This window comes from Pleurodeles waltl, chromosome 3_1 (genome assembly GCF_031143425.1).
Source record: "Pleurodeles waltl isolate 20211129_DDA chromosome 3_1, aPleWal1.hap1.20221129, whole genome shotgun sequence".
In the NCBI taxonomy this organism is placed as follows: Eukaryota; Metazoa; Chordata; class Amphibia; order Caudata; family Salamandridae; genus Pleurodeles; species Pleurodeles waltl.
Window position 1 is genome coordinate 631,350,519 of NC_090440.1, and position 21,104 is coordinate 631,371,622.

At 49.1% G+C, this 21,104-nt stretch overlaps 1 long non-coding RNA gene across 1 annotated transcript in view; it reads left to right on the plus strand.

The window, feature by feature from the left end:
* Positions 1–21,104, plus strand: part of LOC138284402 (uncharacterized) — a 186,230-nt gene that overhangs the window by 76,481 nt on the left and 88,645 nt on the right. The window lies entirely within an intron of this gene.

A 21,104-nucleotide genomic window follows, 5' to 3' on the forward strand; every position in this document is an offset into this window, starting at 1 on the left:
CACTGTGTTCCAGAATTTCCACAGTTGGGGGCAGGACCACATCATATGCATGAAGTCTGACACCCCAACCCCGCAGAGAGGGCATTTTGCTTTTAGTACCCGGAGATGATCTCGCAGTCTCTGCGGGGTAAGATAGGCTCTATGTAGGACATAGAATTGTATTGGTTGGAACCTAGCATTTCTGTATATTTTCGACACCCTCTCCAGTATTTGGGCCCAATCTCCTTCCGATATTGGGGTCCCCAAGTCCGCCTCCCATCTATGTCGCAGGTCCTCGAGGGGGCTCTGTTCTCTGCACAAATTGCTCTGTATAAGCCTATGACAGCTGTCCGTAACCTGTCTGATGTTAATAGATAGGTGCTGAGACAATGAGGAACGGGCACCTTGCCGCCCGCCTTCCAGTGCTCTTGAATGGTACGCGTGACCGCCTGGTGCATCAGGAAATGGCCCAGCGGGAGGTCATGGTCTTGTCGGAAGTCTTCGAAAGGCAGGAAGTTACCTTCCCGGTATAAGTCCCCCACCTGTAGGGCTTCTGCCTCCTCCCAGGATAAGAGTCCCCTCCAGTCCCCAGCCCAGGACAGCCACCGAAGCCAAGTCATTGGGATCTCGGGTGCATATGACGTGGCCAAGCCCGCTCTTCGGAGACAGCGCCTCCAGCACCGGTAGAGAATGCCAGCCTCAGGCGCAAGCTCAGGACCAACTGCTGCCCCGCCATAGAACATTCTCGCCAGTACCGATCCGGGGGGGCCACAATGTCTGCATTATCCTCTCCGGCACCTCGCTCCGCCACCCATCAGGTCAGCCATTGCAGCTGGGCCACCAAATAGTAGGCCTCGAAGTCCGGGACAGCCAGCCCGAGGTCGATTTAACTTGGTTAGTGCCACCCTACGTCTCCCTCTACCACAGATAAACGCCATAAGCAAGGAGTCTAGTTCTCTGAACACTCCCATCGGGATCCAAAGCAGCAAGGCTGTGAAATAATACAATAGCCTTGGCAGTGCTACCATCTTGGTGATTGCTATCCGCCCAGCTACTGAGAGTGGGAGCGAACCCCAGAAGCTCATGTTGGCTCGCAGTGCCCTTATGGCACTCCCTATATTACCCTCTAGGATTTCGGATCTGGAGTGATAAATTTAACTCCCAGGTAGGGCATGCAATGGGGCTCCCACCTTACATTCCCCATCTCCTCAGGTGGATCACAGCTTGCCGACAGGGGGGATAAGAATGATTTCTGCCAGCTGACCCTCAAGCCCGTCAGTCGGCCAAACAGCACCAGCAGATTCTGGGCCCCCTCCAGCTCCAGGCCAGTGTTCAGTGAGAATAGGACCAGGTCGTCAGCATATAGCACTATCGTGTGACTTCGGGCGCCCTGCATCAGGCCCTGATACCAGGTGGCCGTTCGGGCCCGGGCAGCCAACGGCTCCATCGCTAGAGCAAACAATAATGGCAACAGAGGGGAACCTTGCCTGGTGCCCCTCTCCACTGGGTACTGCTCCGATATGATGGTGCCAGTTCTAAATCTTGTCTTGGGATTCGTGTATAACAGCTTTGTCCAGTTGATAAAGCCCTCGCCTAGGCCCATGCGGGCCAGCACTACATATAAATAATCCTGTTCTAGGCTGTTGGATCCTTTTTCGATTTCTACTGCCGCCGCGCCCATGAGTGGGGCAATGGTGTCCGCAATATGGATAACACGCCATATGTTCTGGACAGTGTTCCTAATAGGAATAAAGCCCGCCTGATCGTGGTGTACCAGTCTGGTTATGTGGGGGAGTAATCTTGTTGCCAGTATCCGGCTTAGGATCTTGTAATCTGAATTCAGCATGGAGAGGGATCTATAAAATCTACAGTCATCTGATGGCTTGCCTGGTTTCAGTAAAGGGATTATCAGGGCTTCACCTGTGAAATGTGGTAAACGTTTCATTGTGCGTGCCTCATTGTACAGATGTGCTAGTGTAGGGGTCAGTTCCTGCGCGTATGTGGCATAAAACTCAATGGACAGGCCATCTGTCCCAGGTGTTTTCCCCCTGGCCAGTTCTTTAATTGCATCTTTAATTTCTGACGCCTCAATATCGCCCCCAGTGCATCCTTCTCCGCTTCGCTAATGTGTTGTTGTGGCAGGGCATCCAGGAATGCCCGTGCATCCTCTCCCTCCCCGTGCGGTGTGCTAGTATAGAGGGTGGTGTAATATTTGAGGAAGTGATGGATGATTTCAGTCTGTCTGTAGAGCCTAATCCCTGAGGGTGTGCTAATCTCTGTGATGGGGGAACACCGCTTAGCAGGGTCTGCCAACCACCAGTAGCGCACCCGCTTTATCCCTTTCCGCGTGTGCTCTTGCCATGTTATGTTTGTAATCAAAGCAGCTGAGCTTTTCTGTGTGCTCAGTGACCCTCTCTCTGGCCTTCCGGAGCTCCCCTTGCAATTCCGGGTACTCCGGTGTCAGCTTCTCTACAGATCGGAGCTCTGTCTCAGCTAAGTCGATCTCTCATAATAAGGTTCTCCTAACACCCATTGATGTCACGATACAGCATCCCCATAACACCACCTTGAACGCTTCCCATGATGTTTGAGGGGAGGGGGCTGTAGCTGCATTGTCCTCAAAGTACTGCGTAATGTATTCCCTGATTTGATCACGGTATGCTGGGTCTTCAAGGAAATCGGGTATAAGGCACCCTGTGGGTATGTAGGGGGTAGCCTGTGTCCATGGCAAATGCAGTAATACAGGATTGTGATGGGAGAGGGTTCTTCCCAAATACTTTATGTCCAGAATCTGAGTGTGTACTACTGGCGTGGACAGGATGGTGTCCAGTCGCACATGCACATCGTGCACTGCGGAATAGTAAACTTGGGGTGAAGGATTCTCCACGAGTCTAACAGCTGCCACCCATATTGCCACTTTAGGAATTTTTTAGCTAGAGCGTTCACTGGGGAATCCCGCAACGGAGGGTGGGATCAATCAAGCCCGGGTTGGCCACGCAGTTGAAATCTCCTCCAATCAGCACTGAGTGTAACAAGTGAGGAGCTAGTGTGTGTGATAGCTGTTCGAGAAATGTGCCCTGATCTATGTTAGGCGCATATATGTTTATCAACATGAGGTCCTGACCTTCTAATTGGCCCATGATGACCACATATTGCCCATCCGGATCAATTAGTGTGTTAGTCAATTGAAACAGTACTCCCGGTCTTATCCAAATCAGGGCACCCCTTGCATATGTTGAGTAGGTTGTATAATAAACTTGGCCCCTCCATCTCCTCTGCAGTGCCATGCCCTCTGCCGTCGTCAGGTGAGTCTACTGTAACATTGCTGTAAGTGCTTCCCCCCTACGTAGGTAGGAGTATACTTTGTATCATTTAGCCATGTTATGCATGCCCCATTTAGAACAAGAGATCACTTTGTATTCGTGTAGGCTACTCATAGGGAATGATCAGCTGTTTTATGTCTTTGCTCGCCTTCAACACGTGTAGCCGCATTAGGGTAGCAGCAGTCAGGACGATATCTCCCTCGCAGGTGTGGTATTTGGTGGGCTTCCCAAAGTCTAACAAAAACTTCCCCAGCTCCCCTTCCCTAGGACAGGTGTGAGAACAGTCCCCCATCCAAACTGTTAATAATCAAAGTCAACGTTTATTGGGCAGGCGAAGCAGCCAGCACCATTGTAACCCCTGCTTCAGTTCTGAGGGCCATGCTACTCCACGCTATGTCCATTTTTAGAAGCGTCGCCATTCCAGGGCTTCATAGATAATGCGTGGCTCCCGGGCGCCATGTCATAGGATATCCTCAGCAGTTCCCGGTGTCACCAGTGACAGCTCCACTCTTGTAGCCACTGGGCTTTCAGATTCGGCGTCCGACCCCCGTGCTCCTTACTGTGTCGTCGCTGAACTCGGGCTAGTATCCCCCCCACTCAGCGATGCCACCGCCACCGTGGTTTGCTGTCGTTCCTCTCGGCTCTCCTTCAAGGTGGGTGCGCTCCCCCCACACGGTTCCTCCAACTCGGGATCGACAACCCCTGGATCTGGGCACCCTCTCGCCCATCCAGCCAAGCTCTTGCCTCTTGGGGTGTGTGAAAAGCTCTCGCTCCTCTGCCATCCAATACTCTCAGTGTAGAGGGGAAAAGCATAGCGTACTGGATATTTAATTTTCGTAAGTGGTTCTTGACCTCCAAATAAGTTGCTCTTTATCTCTGCACTTCGCGGGAGAAGTCAGGGAAAATTTGCACAATATTATTCTCCACTCTTAGTTCCCCGGCCTTCCTAGCCTGCATGAGTATATGATAGCGGGCTTTAAAGTGCAGTAGTCGAGCCACTACCGGTCTTGGTAGGGCCCCCGAAGTGTGCCCTTTCGAAGGCAAAGAAGCTTGACAGGCCCGCCGGCACCACCACCTCAGTTATCCATTTCTTCAGATATTCAGGTACGTTTTGTTGTTCATTTTCCTCGGGCCGACCAACTACCCGAATATTGTTCCTCCGTGATCTGTTCTCGGTGTCCTCAGCACGGACCAGGAGGGTCCCGACTTGCTTCTCAAGGGTGGTTACATGGTCCCCAGTCGCCACCAGCTCAGGCCAAAGCTCCTCCACAGTTCTTTAGGCTCTCGTTAGCCGTTCTGCCAGTCTGTGTTGGTCCTCTCTCAGCAGTCCCAAGTCCACCGCTAGTGTATCGATTTTGGACTCCAGGCTTTCCCTGGAGGACGTGTTAGCCTGCATGATGTCTCCCAGTAAAGGGCCTCCCACCAGGCCTCTCGCAGCTGTAGATTGTGTTGACCCGGCCCGGCGGGTGGAGGGAGGCCATCTTGATGTGCTCCAGGGTTTCCCCATTCTAGAGCGACTTTTAGGCGGACCTCGAGTAGGACATGCGAGATGGGTTAGCGTTCCAGTTTTCCTGGTGCGCAGCAAGCCGCGGCGACGCCCAGGCTCTGCCGTCCCCCCACCTAAACTCAGGGTCCTCTGATGTGTCTGGGCCTCCCTCTGTCACTGCTCAGTATGCGCTCCTCCTTTCTGCAAAGTTATGGAGAGCAGCCCCCGAGGCCCTGCCAGTCCAGGGGCACCCCCTGGCCCCCTATTTGTTAGTTGGATGGGGGGTGGGTCACTGCGTTCCTCGTGACCTGCACTGGTCGACTTACTGCTGCCAACGGATGGCAGTGCCGTCAGTACCCCTCGCACAATCCGGACGCAGGGCCGCTCCCCCGGCGACGGGGTCCAGTCGTCTCCAATGGGGCCCGTCACACCGAGCAGGCCTGGCAGGCCGCGCCCAATCCACGCGCCTTCAGCACCGCTGTGCCCGCCGTCTTTGGGTCAGGTGATCTGGCGAGCCACCTCGTCCAACCTCGGTTCCAAGGCTCAGTTGCGGCCTTCTCGGATCCGATCTTCGTGCCTCCCTCCTCCTGGTTTCAGGGGAGAGGGAAATGTGCGTAAGTAGCCAGCCAATAATGTCAGAATTATCATTTAGTGGGGGATCCGGGTCGGAGTGCTTCTCTAGAGCTGCCTACTCCATGGGTCCCAAGCCACGCCCCCCTCAGATAGGCTTAACTTAAGGGCAATGTGTAAAGTATTTATACAGCATTTTAAAAGCAATAAGTTGAAAAAATAACACAAGAAAAATGCCACATGAATTTGGAAAAATAGAATAGATCAAATTAAATTATTTCACATTCAAAAAACAAATATCTAATCATTAGAACCAGAATTATCAATTTTTAAAGTTTAAAATGAAAAATAGCTCTTAAAACATCATAGCACCAGTTGCAGACTGAAAGTTATGGCTGACCACAATGTTAATTTAATGAATTTTGTGGTTCACCATGATAAGGATTGTGGTTGTTGGCTTAGTTGGGTTTCCACCTCCTGCAACTAATAACCAATTTTATTACACTGTGTCTAAGACAGGATGGAAACCCATTGGCCCTGTAGACCCCATTCTGATGAAGGATGCAGCCAGGATGTCCTTGGTCAGCTTGCAGCACCTAGAAGTGGGGGCACGGAGAAAACACAATGTACCCCACTCTGGTTGTTCAGAGGATCCAAAGGTCATTGTTACTTATCAAATACCTGTGGTGCGGTTTGTGGGGTACTTCTATCACATACCATTAAAGAAGGGAGTAAATGTGTGTATCATTGATTGATCCACGTATGGTGAGTGGAGGGTGCTTCATATACCAAGGCTGTCTCCTACACCAGTGATCTCCCATAGATAAAGCTATAGAGGAAGGGGGCCAGGTAAGTTGACAGATGTTTGTTCAGTCCCCACCACTGTCAATCAGCGATTAGATAGTGATAAGCAGATAAATGAAAGGGCTGACACAAGAAGGATGCTGGGTCAGTGGTAGGAGGACTGGCACTGTAATAGGATAGTGAGGAATGTCTTCCCAGATCAGGTACCTCAGATAGTTAGTAAGGTGCTGGATGATGGTTCCACCAGGTCATGCAACTGGGTATTAATTCTGGGTGATGTGATGCGTTTCAGGGGTCAGAGTTTTCCGGCTCTGTTACCAGTATCTGTGCAGAAAAATGTAGCTTATACCTGCACAGGAGGGGTTGATGGTTGCAAGTCTGCCATTTCTTTTGCCCTCACAGTTATTGTGTGCTCAAGTGAGCTTTGCACACTCCCCTCACACCCGGCCTTGATATTGGACTACATAAGAGGTCAAACTGCGTGTTCGTGCAGCAAGCATGCTGAAGATGTGCCTAAGACAAGCCCCTCTGCACCCGTCTGCGCTCAGACAGCATGCAATGCCAGCCACACTGCCTGTTTTCCATCAGAATCCAGACTGAGACTCAAATATACAAGGCAAAAGTTTCTGAGAATGCAAGTGCAAGACCGATGTGGATGACGATCCATGCTTGATCCTTCTAGAGAGGCAAGCAAGTTGAATTGTCCATGCTGCTCTCTTTAGTTAACCAACCTAAACACTAGACCAGATAGCAGCAATGAGCAGCCTTATAACACAGCTTACTTTACCCACCATCGGCTTTAGGACACCTTAATCAATGCCAGATCACTTATTAAAAATAAGGGGGACATTTTTGAGTTTCGCCAAGCCCATAAGGTGGATAGTGCATTTGCACTTAAACCTGGGCCAATGAGAACTCTGGCCCTGACCTTTTATCAGCAATCCCAGAGGGCTTTTCAGTCTTCAGGTCAGCTCATGCTGGAAAGAAATGGGGTGGGCTGGGTGTTGTGTATAGGAACTATCTTATTGACTGTTTCCTGCAGCCCCTCTCTCTATTGACTGTGAGACTCCAGTTTTTAAATTTGGAGTCAACAACAACACCTCCTTTAATGGTCTATTAATTTACCGACTGCCAGGACAGAAGTTAGCACAGGTTTTGCTAATTATTAAAAGGTAGGGCCAAGACGGCCAATTTTACAGTTCTAGGAGATTTGAATTTCCATCTAGAGAACAAAGATGACAGGGACAAAGAGGGCTTAATTAATTTAAAGATAAGTCTTGACTTGAATCAGTTGGCCAATTCTCCAACCCACACTCTAGATGATATTTTCTCTAACAATTCTGCATTATCCTTCTCAGAGGTACTACCACTAACTCGGTCTGATCATGCTGGCGTCATTTTCAGTATAAAGTTTGAGCATAAGAGTAATCGAAACTCTACCTCGTTACCTAAAACTATTCACCAGTGGCATAAAATTGATGCTTAATTGCTCAACAACAAGCTGCAAACCATGCCACCCACAGTCATGAAAAGCCTTGACTATGACACCTTGGAATAACAGTCCTGGCAAACCTCTGCTCTCAGTCAACTAGTCGTGGTAAAGCAAATAAGAAATAAGAGAATGTCTCCCTCCTAGTCTTGGTTCACTGAGAATCTCAAAGAATTGAAACAGCACTACTGATGTCAGAAGTGTTGTTGGAGGAAAAAGTATAACCCTACAGAAAAAGCTATCTATAAACTGGAAATCTCAAAATATAAAGAGCTTATATTCAATTAACAATTGGCCTACTTTTCACAGAAGATATTGGGCTTCATTACAAGATTGGCGGACGGCAAGCACCGCCCGCCAAGTTGTAACCGCCAGGCGGCCGCCAATACGGCCACACTACAGCGGTGCCCATTTTGACATCCCCGCTGGGCCGGCGGGCGGAAACCGAGTTTCCACCTGCCGGCCCAGCGGGGATGTGGGCTGCAACATGGGAGCCGGCTCCAAATGGAGCCGGCGGTGTTGCGGCCGTGCGACGGGTGCAGTTGCACCGTCGCGCTTTTCACTGTCTGCATAGCAGGGGGCCCTGTCAGGGGGCCCCGCGACTCCCCGTACTGCCATCCTTTTCCTGGCGGTTCAAACCGCCAGGAAAAGGCTGGCAGTCGGGGACTCGTAATCCCCTGGGCAGCGCTGCAAGCAGCGCTGGAAAACTGCAGGCCCCGGCAGTGCGGCCCCGGCAGTGCGGCCCCGGCAGTGCGGTCGGAATCCCCCAAGAAGCACCGCCAGCCTGTTGGCTGTGCTTCTGTCATTTTAGCCCTGGTGGTCTCGTACCGCCAGGGTCTAAATGACCCCCATTATCTTCTAAAAACTCCCCAAAAGATGTATTGTTAATGGTTAAAAAACGTGCTAAGTTAGAAGACTCTAACAAAATCTCTGGCAGTCGATCGCAGTGCAATAATATCGCGCCTGCCTTTCAGGTGAAGGTGGGTGACATTACAATACCTTCACCACTTATCAGGAGTTAGGCTTTTCATTACCTATGAGTACTATTGCAGATAGTATCTGGACAGTGGTTCCCCCAAAGCAGGGGAGAACTTCTCCCCCTACTGGTGCAAAGGCGCTCTCATATCTTTCTCTACCCTAACCACAGAACAAGTTCAGAATTTATTACTATCTGTCAGACCAGGCTCACCTCTGCACCCCTGCCCTTCTAAGATTTTACAATTGGTACCTACAACCACCTCCTGTCTTCTTACCAACATTTTTAATGAAATTCTTGCATTCCCTTTCCGGATAGGATTGTAGAAAAGGCATTTAATAAAGACCTCTCTCTCTTCCTCGAAGCTAACAACCTGTTGGACCATTCACAATTTGATTTCTGGAGTCAACACAGTATGGAATGTGCTCTGTTAGTGGTTTCAGAGGAATTGAGAGTTATCCTGGACAGTTGCAACAGTGCTGCACTGAATTTGCTGGACCGCTCGACCGTATTTGATACCGTTAATCATGAGGTGCTGATTGACCGGCTGGGGCTCAGCACTTGCTCTTCTCAAATCCTTTCTATCTGAAAGAAAGCAATTTGTTGCCATGGAGGGCTAAACTTCAAGCTCATTCTCTCTTCCCTGTGAGGTTCCTCAGGCCTCGCCCTTGAGCCCGACTTTTTATAATCTATATGTTACGCCCTTACCCAACCTCATTAAAAAATTCGGGTTCACTGTGGTAAGCTATGAAGGGGACACCTAGATTTCTGGAAACTAGGAGGCTGCAGCTGCTACCTTCCACAGCTGTATGCAACATATCAGAATCTGGATGTCCAAAAGCTGCCTAAAATTGAATTCCAATAAAAAGGAAGTTCTCCAATTAGGCAACAGTATTTCCTTTTGGTTCCAGATTGGTGGCTGTCAGAGCTCGGAGATCTACCGGCCCCAGCCACCAAAGCTGAAAACCTAGGGATTGTGGCTGACAACAAACTCACTTGACAAACATATTAATTCATTGACCTCCTCACCTTCTTTAACTTTAAAGATCCTAAGAAAGGTGCTTCCATTTATTCTTGTGGACTTAAGGAGACTAGTTGTTACCTCTCTCATTCTTTCAAAACTAGATTTTTCTAACACTCTTTATATGACATTGAAAAAGAGGCTTGAACAAATTGCAGGTCCTACAGAATGCTGGAGCCTGCATACTGATGGGGATCCTCAAGCATAAATCTGCCTCTCAGGCTCTTGTCCAACTTTATTGGCTTCTGGTGCACAAAAGCATTGATTTTAAGGCATTGTGTATCACGTTCAAGGCCCTACGTGGCACAGGTCAGGGCTACCTAAAGAAAAGATGTTTCTGGTACATTCCTTCTCGACCTTGGAGATCCACCACCTGTCTCAATTTAGTCATTCCTAATTTCAGTTGAGCACTCTGGGGGGAAGACATTTCATCAATGGCACAGTCAAACACTGTAACTCTCTGCCTCTTTGTAGTGTGGTCAGTTTTATGTATCCTTTGCGCGTTAGCTTCAGGCATTAGGCCTTTGTGCACTTTGCTCTGGATGTATTTTATTCCTTTGGTCACAGCATAGAGCCTCTCTGCACTTTGCTCTAAATGTATTTTATTCAGCTTCGTACTGTTATTTTTCAAATAGCCAGTTCTACGGTCTTGTTTTATTTTTTATATCACACTGTTTATCCTACTTCAGCACTGGAGTTTCAATAACACATTCTTGCTCACTCTGTGCTTTAGTCAAGGATACAGTCTGGTACATTGCCGATAGACGTGGTAGGAGTTTAGTCTTTGGATTGCAGATATACATTCTTGCGTAGGGACATTTTGTGATCACACTGACATGCTAGTTATAAAAACACTTCCTTGTCCTAATACACGCAAGAGGGAGATTCCGACCAGGGAACCACAACGATCCGCTGACTGCCTTGTTGCAGATGCTGAACCAGATAACAGGCCTTTGCTCAGGTATGAGGGTTGATGGTTAATGGCTTCCCGGGCAATCTGAAAGGAAAGTTAGTAGCTTAACATGCTGTGCTCGAAATATAACTAACTGAGAGAGAATAGAATCCATTAACACCATGATAGCGTTGTTTTTATGTTTCACTCTCATCGTGACTATTTCAAACCTACTGTGTTGTGTGATTCTGGTTATTGCGGCTCATGCCTTATTATCTAAAATGCAGTTGTTTTATTAAAAACAATATATAAATCTTAAACTGCCTTTGTCATTTGTATATGAGATCATACTGTAAATGAGAGAGCTGGTTTGGATCTGAGTGACCATGACTTCCCTGGGAAGTTCCAAAGATGCCATGCACTCGGCTGCCCAATCATCTCTCCCCCTTGGGAGAGATGAGGCACTGCTAGTTAGCCGGAGCAAAACCGGATTTGAGGTGACAGAGGTCCTTCCAAGTTGGTAAGACTTAGGCCCTCATTCTGACCTTGGCGGGCGGCGGAGGCCGCCCGCCAAAGTCCCGCCGTCAGATTACCGTTCCGCGGTCGAAAGACCGCGGCGGTAATTCTGACTTTCCCGCTGGGCTGGCGGGCGGTCGCCTTCAGACCGCCCGCCAGCCCAGCGGGAAAGAGGCTTCCACGATGAAGCCGGCTCGGAATCGAGCCGGCGGAGTGGAAGCTGTGCGACGGGTGCAGTTGCACCCGTCGCGTATTTCACTGTCTGCGCAGCAGACAGTGAAATACATGTAGGGGCCCTCTTACGGGGGCCCCTGCAATGCCCATGCCAGTGGCATGGGCACTGCAGGGGCCCCCAGGGGCCCCGCGACCCCCCCTACCGCCATCCGGATCCCAGCGGTCCGACCGCCGGGATCTGGATGGCGGTAGGGGGGGTCGGAATCCCCGCGGCGGTGCAGCAAGCTGCGCCGCCGCGGAGGATTCAATGGGGCGGCGGTACACTGGCGGGACCCCGCCAGTGGTGCCGGTCCGACCGCGGCTTTACCGCCGCGGTCGGAATCCCCATTGGAGCAACGCCGGCCTGTCGGCGGTGCTCCCGCGGTCCTCCGCCCTGGCGGTCAAAGACCGCCAGGGTCAGAATGACCACCTTAGTCTCCCACACCAGGAATAACCCTGCTACCTATAAATCCAGTAGTCTCATTTAGAATAATGAGAGCCCACGTGACATGGCACCGCCAATGATTGGTCTGGCTCTAATTTTCAGGTCTGGCTGACTCTCTCGTTCTCATATATATATTGACTCCTTAGTTCCGTTAATGGACACGTCCGTGGTACTGAGGATTTCCGCCACCGCAGTATAGATTGATCCTATTATTTTGTGGTTGGTTGTTCAAGCTTGAACTCTGAAAGGAAAACACCGATATTGGTGTGCCTTCTCTGAACTAGCGCTGTTTTCATGATGGCGAATCCCCATGTAATGAACATTGCAGTTAATATGCGACATCCACTCATGATTCATCTGCTAGCACATGGTCTAACTAACCAGGGGGGTCCGGTCACATTTGTGGTGGACGCCCATGCAGCCTATAGAACAGAACTTTTTCATTCCTGGGTCATATTTCCAGCAGTTGTTGGGAATTCAAACACATTTCACGATTACACTCTTGCTAATGTCCCTGGACAATACAGGGCATATGCATATTTAGAAATACCTCTATCTTATCAAGAACATAATAATTGGCTTGATGGCGCCCTACCCCACACCATAGCACCTGTTAGGCTAGGTCCACTAAGTAACAATGGTCCTACCTGGCCTTTATTGGCTACATATACACCACATCCAGCGGTTGCTAACTTAACGGTGGCTGAAGTTCGTCGTTTATACACAGAATTAACGGCTACATATAGACGTTTAGTACAATTTGTGATGCAGACACTCAACACAAACCCAGCACGTGCTGCTCCAGCACAACCACATGCAGTAGTTCCGGGTATCAATCCGGCCACTGTACACTCAGTTATGGGTAAAATGCCGGCTAAACGATAAGAGACTCCATTTTGGCTGGCGCAAAAAATTAATACGCTGTAAGCAGTATTTCCCCATACAGGACCTCAGGATAAGCATAGAATATTAACGATGTGTTTGCCGTTTGGCATGGTTCCTACAGTGGACCATTGTAATACTTGGGGCACGGTGCTTGCCACGCTCTACACTACAGCACACAGTACACCGACATTGGCTAATTTACCGGAAGTGCTTAAACAAATTCAAGATGAATATGGGGCTGCCCCGGCCTTAGATCTAGGGATGCAACTGATTGGCAATTTTGCCACAGTTTCTTCCATCATACTGAGTAATCTAAAAGGGGAGGCAGTAGCACTAGCGGTGCGTATGCGTCTTTGTGACATCCCGCAACTCGATCAGGAGCGGGAGCTGCCGAGAATAATAGCAGAAACATATTCCAGTATTGGTCGTGATAGCCTAGTGGCTAGACCACAGAAACCACAGTTTCAGGGTAAGCGTAGTAAAGATGCTGCTAAGCAACAGCAACCTGAGGGTACGAAAAGGCACTGGGAGAAAAAACAACAAACACCTAAAAAAGAGAGGGGAGAATCTCCGCGACAGGAGACCCCGCAGCCTGGGTATAATCTCAGGAATAGAGATAATTTGAAAACGCCTGATAGATATCAATATACTGATACACGTCAATCTCGTTCTTTTCAGGACTCATCGGAAAAGAGAGATGAGAGAGGTGGGCGGTCAAAGCGGGGAACAGAGTACGTGAAACCGAGACAGGAATCACAATGCTCGTCTGAGGTTTCTGTCAAGAAAGAAGAGAAACCGACCCAACAAAAACAGCAGTTTAAAAAGAAGAAGGTGGCGGCAGATTCAGTTAGACATGCCACACAGGAAGAGAGTTCTCTTGAAGAACAAGACATGGGCACTAGCACTGTTAGACAGTGCGGCAGAGGTCACAATAGTTCGCCGGAGTCTTCTAGAGCATCTGGAGGTGAAAGCAACTGATGACTTCATACAAGTCGAAACAGCAGATATGCGTGTCTCTGATCCCGATAGAGTTTACACAGTAATTTTGCAATTAGAAGGGGACATTGAGCGCACTATACACGCTATCTTTTGGGATCGTGTAGTCAAATTGTATGACATTCTGCTGGCCGAACAGGATTGGCCCCCAGGCTTTGTTCGCGACTGTCCAGTTGGGGAGGAGGTTATAACACCTTCGTTCTCACCACTTGTTCCGGGAGAACTTGCAGAGTCCGATAGCATTGAATGGGCTCTGGCACAAGCACCTGCCTTATATAGAAATCATGTGGGGTGGGATAGGGATTCACCTTATCATGTAATTCTGATTAAGGGCGAACCTCAGCCGCAACCGCAATATCCTATTAAATTTGAAGCAAGAGCATCGGTAAGGAAAATACTTACGCAATTGGAGTACCAGAGAGTAATTGAACCCTGTGTCTCGCCGATGAATAATCTCTTATTTCCTGTAGCTAAACCGGACCATTCTTGTAGGATAGTGGTGGATTACAGACATTTAAATGGACATACACGCACATATGCAATACATACTTCACACAGCGCAGCACTTATGAATAATATTGTGCGTAAAAATTTAGATATCTCAAATGGTTTCTTCTGCCAAAATATAGCGCCCGAAAGTAGGGATTTGACTAGTTTTAGTGAGTTTGGCTCTCATAAAAAATTTTGTAGTTTGCCTCAGGGGTATAAGGATAGCCCAGGACTGTTTTTGGCTCGTGTGACTGAACTTTTGCACGAGTTGGACCCTGAAGCTTTGTCATATGTTGATGATATATATCTGACGGATGACGAGTTACTACAACATTTAAGGCAGGTAGCCCGCATTGTTGTGGGATTTGCCGAAATTGGCTACAAATTTAACTTTCAAAAATCAAAAATTGCCTTCCTCAGCGTCATTTTCCTGGGATATGAGTTGTCGAATGAGGGCAAGAGCTTAGCGCCACACTTTTTGGAAAAATGTGCACAGTTGCAACCTCCTAATAGGATTAGAAAACTCCAGTCGTTATTGGGATTTCTAAATTTTGGCAGAACTTACATTCCTGATTATGCTACACGTATAAAGCCATTGTACGAGTTGATTCACCCAAATTTTTTGAGTAGATTTTGGACGATTGAGCATACACATATTCTTTGAGATTTGCAAACTGATCTCTTAGCAGTAAAACATTTACACACACAGGACAATAAGACACATCTGGTCATCAGGGTTATAGCTGGGGCCGTTGGGTTTACATATGTCACCTTTAATGAGGGTGAGACAGTCCCGATGGCATACAAGTCCCACTTGTATTCTGCTGCAGAACAAAGTTTTGCACAAACTGAGAAAAATCTCACTGCTGTACAGATGGCTGTGATTAAAGAACGACCTCTTGCCCAGGGCCAACGCATCATCATTGTTTCCCCCATTCCGGCCCTAGAGGCTGTGACAAGAGCAAGTGTTCCTAATTCGAAAGCGTTACACCCGCAATGGATACAATGGGCAACGTCTTTGACAGCCACTGATGTAGATTACATATTTGACCCTAAACTACAGACTCAAGAATTTCTTCAATATGAAATGGAGTACCCAGTTTCCGCTCGCACATTGCCTATTGATCAATATCAAATGGTCATGTACACCGATGGCTCTGCGCAACCAGCGGTTGGGACTAAACAACAGTATTCTGCCGCATGTGCGGTGGTGAGCGGCTATATGGAGGGGGAGAAGTTCTGCCCCCAACATACCTATACACAGACCTTAGGAGACTGTACGGAACAGCTGGCTGAGCTGAAAGCTCTGTTGTTAGCCTTGGAACATGCGGATCCGGCACAATTTACTCTGCTGGTTTGTGATTCCTATTACTGTGTTCATTCTTTCAATGAATATTTGCATTACTGGAGATTGAATGGGTTCAGAGATTCCAAGGGTAACACCATAAAACACAGATTGCTGCGGGGGAAGGTTGCGGATCTGAAGGAGACGCTTCCTAAAGTCCATGTTGTGCATACACTTGGACACCAGCGCGTTGGAATACACGTTGCTGGAAACACTTTGGCTGATGAAGCCAAGATCCCACGTGACATCATCTAAAGAAGTGCACCTCTCTGTCTGTTATCAGGAAAAAGCTTAAGACTTGAGTTTCAACATGTAGGCTAGACGTCTCTGTCTTTTTGCTTTCCTTTCCTCTTCTGCGCCCAGACACCTACAGTCTTCTGTGCACTTTATAACATTTATTTTCATTTCAGGGTAAAAGATTCCCCAAAGCACTTAGGGCAGGTGACCATAGGAGAGAAACTTCACTTCCTCAGATCACCACAGATTGATCTATATGTAAATATGGGTCTGTATGACACTTTGACTGATATCTTTCTCAATTTTTACTTTGAATCATTGGTATACGTCCTTCCTTATAATCCTGCAATGGCTTAGAATCATGAGGCCAAAACGTGCCGACTCACCACAACCAGGATCTCGCCTCACAAGGTCCTCAAATACAAGCTGAAACAACTATTTTCATAGACCATCGCTCGGACTTCATGGAGACATTTCATCCATTGTTCTGTGAGCAGCTCTTTCATTTTGCTCTCTTCATTCTAGGCGGTCTACGTGGAGATGGTACTCATAGTCCGAATAACAGATTTGACCTACTATTTTAATACAATTGTATATTTTGCAAGGACGTTGGCGTGACTGTTCAGTGAGCCGCGTGTGAGAAACAACTTCATCTACATTGCCTTATGCACCAAAAAGGAAAACTGCACATCATTAACTAAAAGCAGTGTTGAAATGCATCGGCCTGCTTTCACTAAATGATCTCTTCATTATAAACTACCCCTCCTAAGATGAATACCCTATGAAACGCTCCAAACAATGAGCCTCCACAATTAAGATACCAAACTACATTCCCCAGGATCACTAGCCAATGTCCACCATAAGGAACATTTCTAAGACTCAAGTGCACAAAGCATTATGGTGTGAAAGGCCATGCTGCCTAGAAAGTGCCCTCTCATATGTGCCAGCGCTATCAGTATTAGAGAAGGGACCACACAAGTGTCTGCAGTCCCTCCTGTAATACCAAAGTGCCTTGATGGCACTTTCTGTAATGTGTTCCTTGGTGCTATTTATATGTGATGTAATGTTTTCACTTATTACCTTTTTAAGTCTTATGTGTTGTTGATTGTTTGTCATTAATTAGCATACTAATATTGTAAATAATTATGGAAAATATTATTTGAAATCAATCATCAAGTACACATTAAATGCATTCTTTGTGTTACCAATTTTAAATCAATTCTAAATGTATGCCAATGGAGTTCTTTTTTAGGTTTCACTCCCACAGCGCTTGCACTGTGCTTGTGAAATATATTGTATTTAATATATCTAAAAGGAACTTTACATCACTTCTGCATTTCTTATTGACTTCTTATTGGTCTCTGTGCTTGTCAGTTTACATTTCCATGTTTCTCTTGGCTGTAGATGTTGTATTTCCTGTTGTTCATTCTGTGCTTCTCTTATCAGCCTCCCCTCGCCCAAGTACTCATTCTCATCCACTTTGCAGGGTGGAATTTCTTTTATTTGTTTAAGGCTGCACCTCTTTGCTGTTTTCCCTTAATTATCTTGCTCTGACTGCATACAGTTAAAGAGTGTTTTGACATGATTATGTTTTTTTTTGCTTTGTTCAACGACTCTGGCTGCATGCATTTAAAGCAGTGATTTCTGACTTTTTTTGCTTTGTCCAACAACTCTGGCTGGACGCATTGAAAGCAGTGCTTTCTGACATTATTTTTTTTGCTTTGTCTGACGACTCTGGCTGCACAGATATAAAGTGTGCTTTCTGACATGTTTTTTGCTTTGTCCAATGACTCTGACTGCATGCATTTAAAGCGTGCTTTCTGACACTGTTTTTTGCTTGCCCAATGATTCTGGCTGCATGCATTTAAAGCAAGCTTTCGGACAGTACTTTTATTGTGTTGTCTGATGACTTCATTCATTTAAAGAATGCTTTCTGACAGTATGGGGGTCATTACAACCCTGGCGGACGGTGTTAAAGCTGCGGTAATACCACAAACAGGCCGGCGGACAAAAAAAGGGAATTCTGACCGTGGTGGAAACCGCCAACAAAGACAGCCACTTTAACATTCCGACCGCCACGGCGGTACAGACAAGCAGCGCAGCGGTCACTGCCAACAGACAGGCGGAAGACAATGTACCGCCCATAGTATCACAACCCGCCAATCCGCCACCTTTTCCGGGGCGGATTCACTGTGGATAGAAACACAGCGAAAACAGTTTCTGCAATGGGAAAACGCTCACCTTAACACCATGGAGCCGGAATTACAAATCCTCCCTGCCCTTCTCTTCCTACTCATCTACGAAGACCAGCGCCAGCAACTGTGAGTACTGCACCTACAACATGGGGGAGGGAGGAGGCAAAAGTCAGGGGGACACACACGCAACACCCCCACCCCCAGCCCCACCCTCGCATATTACAACACACACACCAATGCATTTACAAACATCACAGTAACAACCCCCAACCCCCCCGGAAGAATGCAAAGACAAAACGAAATCAGTAAAAAACATTATAATGTATCAATATACATGTGTCAATTATATACAGATATATATAAACTCATACAAAGGTATATACAGTACGAGAAGTAGTGCAGATATGCACATCTCAATGTCCGTGCACCACTAGGCCAAAAATACATGGGCGAGGCCCACACAAGATACCTGTCCACAAACGGAGAGAACACTGCCGGGGCATCAGAGAGAAAAACAACAGGCACCTCAGGGGGAAGGGAAGGGGGGGGCACCTCAGCCGGATTACAGCACCACGCCACATCCACGACCGGGCTCCATGCCCATTGATGTATCCTGGGAGTGCAAAGCCACAGTCTCACAAGTCTCTACAGTGGGTGGGTTGCCCACTGTTCCATCCTGGGGAGTGCAAAGCCACAGTCTCACAAGTCTCTACAGTGGGTGGTTTGCCCACTGTTTCATCCTGGGGAGTGCAAAGCCACAGTCTCACAAGTACATAACAGCCTCCACTGGTTCTGGAGGGGGACTGGTGCCAGAGTGCTTCATCCTGTGAAGGACTGAGGTAGTGGATGCATGTCTCCACTGGTTCTGGAGCGGGACTGGTGCCCAGAGTGTTTCATCCTGTGAAGGACAGAGGTAGTGGATGGATCTCTCCACTGGTTCTGGAGGGGGAATGGTGCCCAGACTGGATTAGTCTCCCCGTGACAGTTCCTGTCCCGTCACAGTCCCATCTGCACATGGGATAACGATGCTTGATGTGGCGGTCTTTTCCTTCTTCTGCAGTGCATACCCTGTTCAGCGGTGCTTGCCCTGTTCAGCGGTGCATGCCCTGTTCAGCGGTGCTTTGCCATGGCGGTCTCTGGACTATTCAGCAGTGCTTTGCATTGGCGGTCTCTGGACTGTTCAGCGGTGCTTTGCCATGGCGGTCTCTGGACTGTTCAGCGGTGCTTGCCCTGTTCAGCGGTGCATGCCCTGTTCAGCCGTGCTTTGCCATGGCGGTCTCTGGACTGTTCAGAGGTGCTTTGCCATGGCGGTCTCTGGACTGTTCAGCAATGCTTTGCCATGGTGGTCTCTGGACTGTTCAGCTGTGCTTTGCCATGGCGGTCTCTGGACTGTTCAGCGGTGCTTGCCCTGTTCAGCGGTCTCTGGACTGTTCAGCGGTGCTTTGCCATGGCGGTCTCCGGAATGTTCAGCGGTGCTTTACCATGGCCGTCTCTGGACTGTTCAGCGGTGCTTGCCCTGTTCAGCGGTGCATGCCCTGTTCAGAGCTGCTTTGCCATGGCGGTCTCTGGACTGTTCAGCAGTGCTTGCCCTGTTCAGCAGTGCATGCCCTGTTCAGCGGTGCTTTGCCATGGCGGTCTCTGGACTGTTTAGCGGTGCTTTGCCATGGCGGTTTCTGGACTGTTCAGCAGTGCTTGCCCTGTTCAGCGGTGCATTCTCTGTTCAGCGGTGCTTTGCCATGGCGGTCTCTGGACTGTTCAGCGGTGCTTTGCCATGGCGGTCTCTGGACTGTTCAGCGGTGCTTGCCCTGTTTAGCGGTGCATGTCCTGTTCAGCGGTGCTTTGCCATGGCGGTCTCTAGACTGTTCAGTGGTGCTTTGCCATGGCGGTCTTTGGACTGTTCAGCGGTGCTTTGCCATGGCAGTCTCTGGACTGTTCAGCGGTGCTTGCCCTGTTCAGCTGTGCATGCCCTGTTTAGCGGTGCTTTGCCATGGCGGTCTCTGGACTGTTCAGCAGTGCTTTGCCATGGCGGTCTCTGGACTGTTCAGCGGTGCTTTGCCATGGCGGTCTCTGGACTGTTCAGCGGTGCTTGCCCTGTTCAGCGGTGCATGCCCTGTTCAGCGGTGCTTTGCCATGGCGGTTCTGGACTGTTCAGCGGTGCTTTGCCATGGCGGTCTCTGGACTGTTCAGCGGTGCTTTGCCATGGCGGTTCTGGACTGTTCAGCGATGCTTTGCCATGGCGGTCTCTGGACTGTTCAGTGGTGCTTTGCCATGGCGGTCTCTGGACTGTTCAGCGGTGCTTTGCCATGGCGGTGTCTGGACTGTTCAGTGGTGCTTTGCCATGGCGGTTCTGGACTGTTCAGCGGTGCTTTGCCATGGCGGTCTCTGGACTGTTCAGCGGTGCTTTGCCATGGCAGTGTCTGGACTGTTCAGCGGTTCTTTGCCATTGCGGTCTCTGGACTGGGCATTGGTGTGTGGCATGACGTTCTCTGGAATGGGCATTGGTGTGTGGCATGACGTTCCCTCATTGCCCAGCAGGGCTGTGGCAGCCGGCGCCCTCCTGGGCACTGACTCCGGCGGTGGCGGTGGTCTCCTGACCAGTGACGATACTTGGGCCCTCCTGGGCACCGACTCCGGCGGTGGTCTCCTGACCAGTGACGACAGTGCTGGCGGTGGCGTCCTGACTGCCGGGAAGGATGCCGCCCTTCTCCGCCGTGCTGCTCACACTAGGCTGTGCAGACTTCCTCAGGCCCTTCCCCACCTTTGGAGGAGTCACAGCTGACTCTGCAATCCCCTTGGAACCCCTGTGAGTTGTTTTGCCTCCAGGAGTCTTCACAGGGTCCCGTCGGCCACTTTCCAATTTCAGAGCCGTTACAGGGGGTGGGCTGCCAGTGCCTTGGCTCCGGGTCACACTGCCTGCCCTGGTGGCCGGTGCACTCCACACACCTTGAACAGGCACCACTGGTATTGGAGGCTTTTTGGCTGAGGAGCTACGACGGGACTGATGAATTGGAGGGGGTGTGGGGGGCAAAAAGGTCAACTTTACACAGGGACAGTTTCTGACGAACACTGGGGTGGGTAGTTGGAGGGGGTCTGGGAGTGGAGGAAGAGGAGGTGGTTGTAGGAGGTGTCACTTTAGGTGTTTTGGGTGCAGGTGCAGGTACTGGAGGCTGTCGTGAGGTGGATGGATGTTGGGTGTGTGGGTGCCCGCGTTTGTGTACTTTGGGAGGGGGCGTCACAGACACA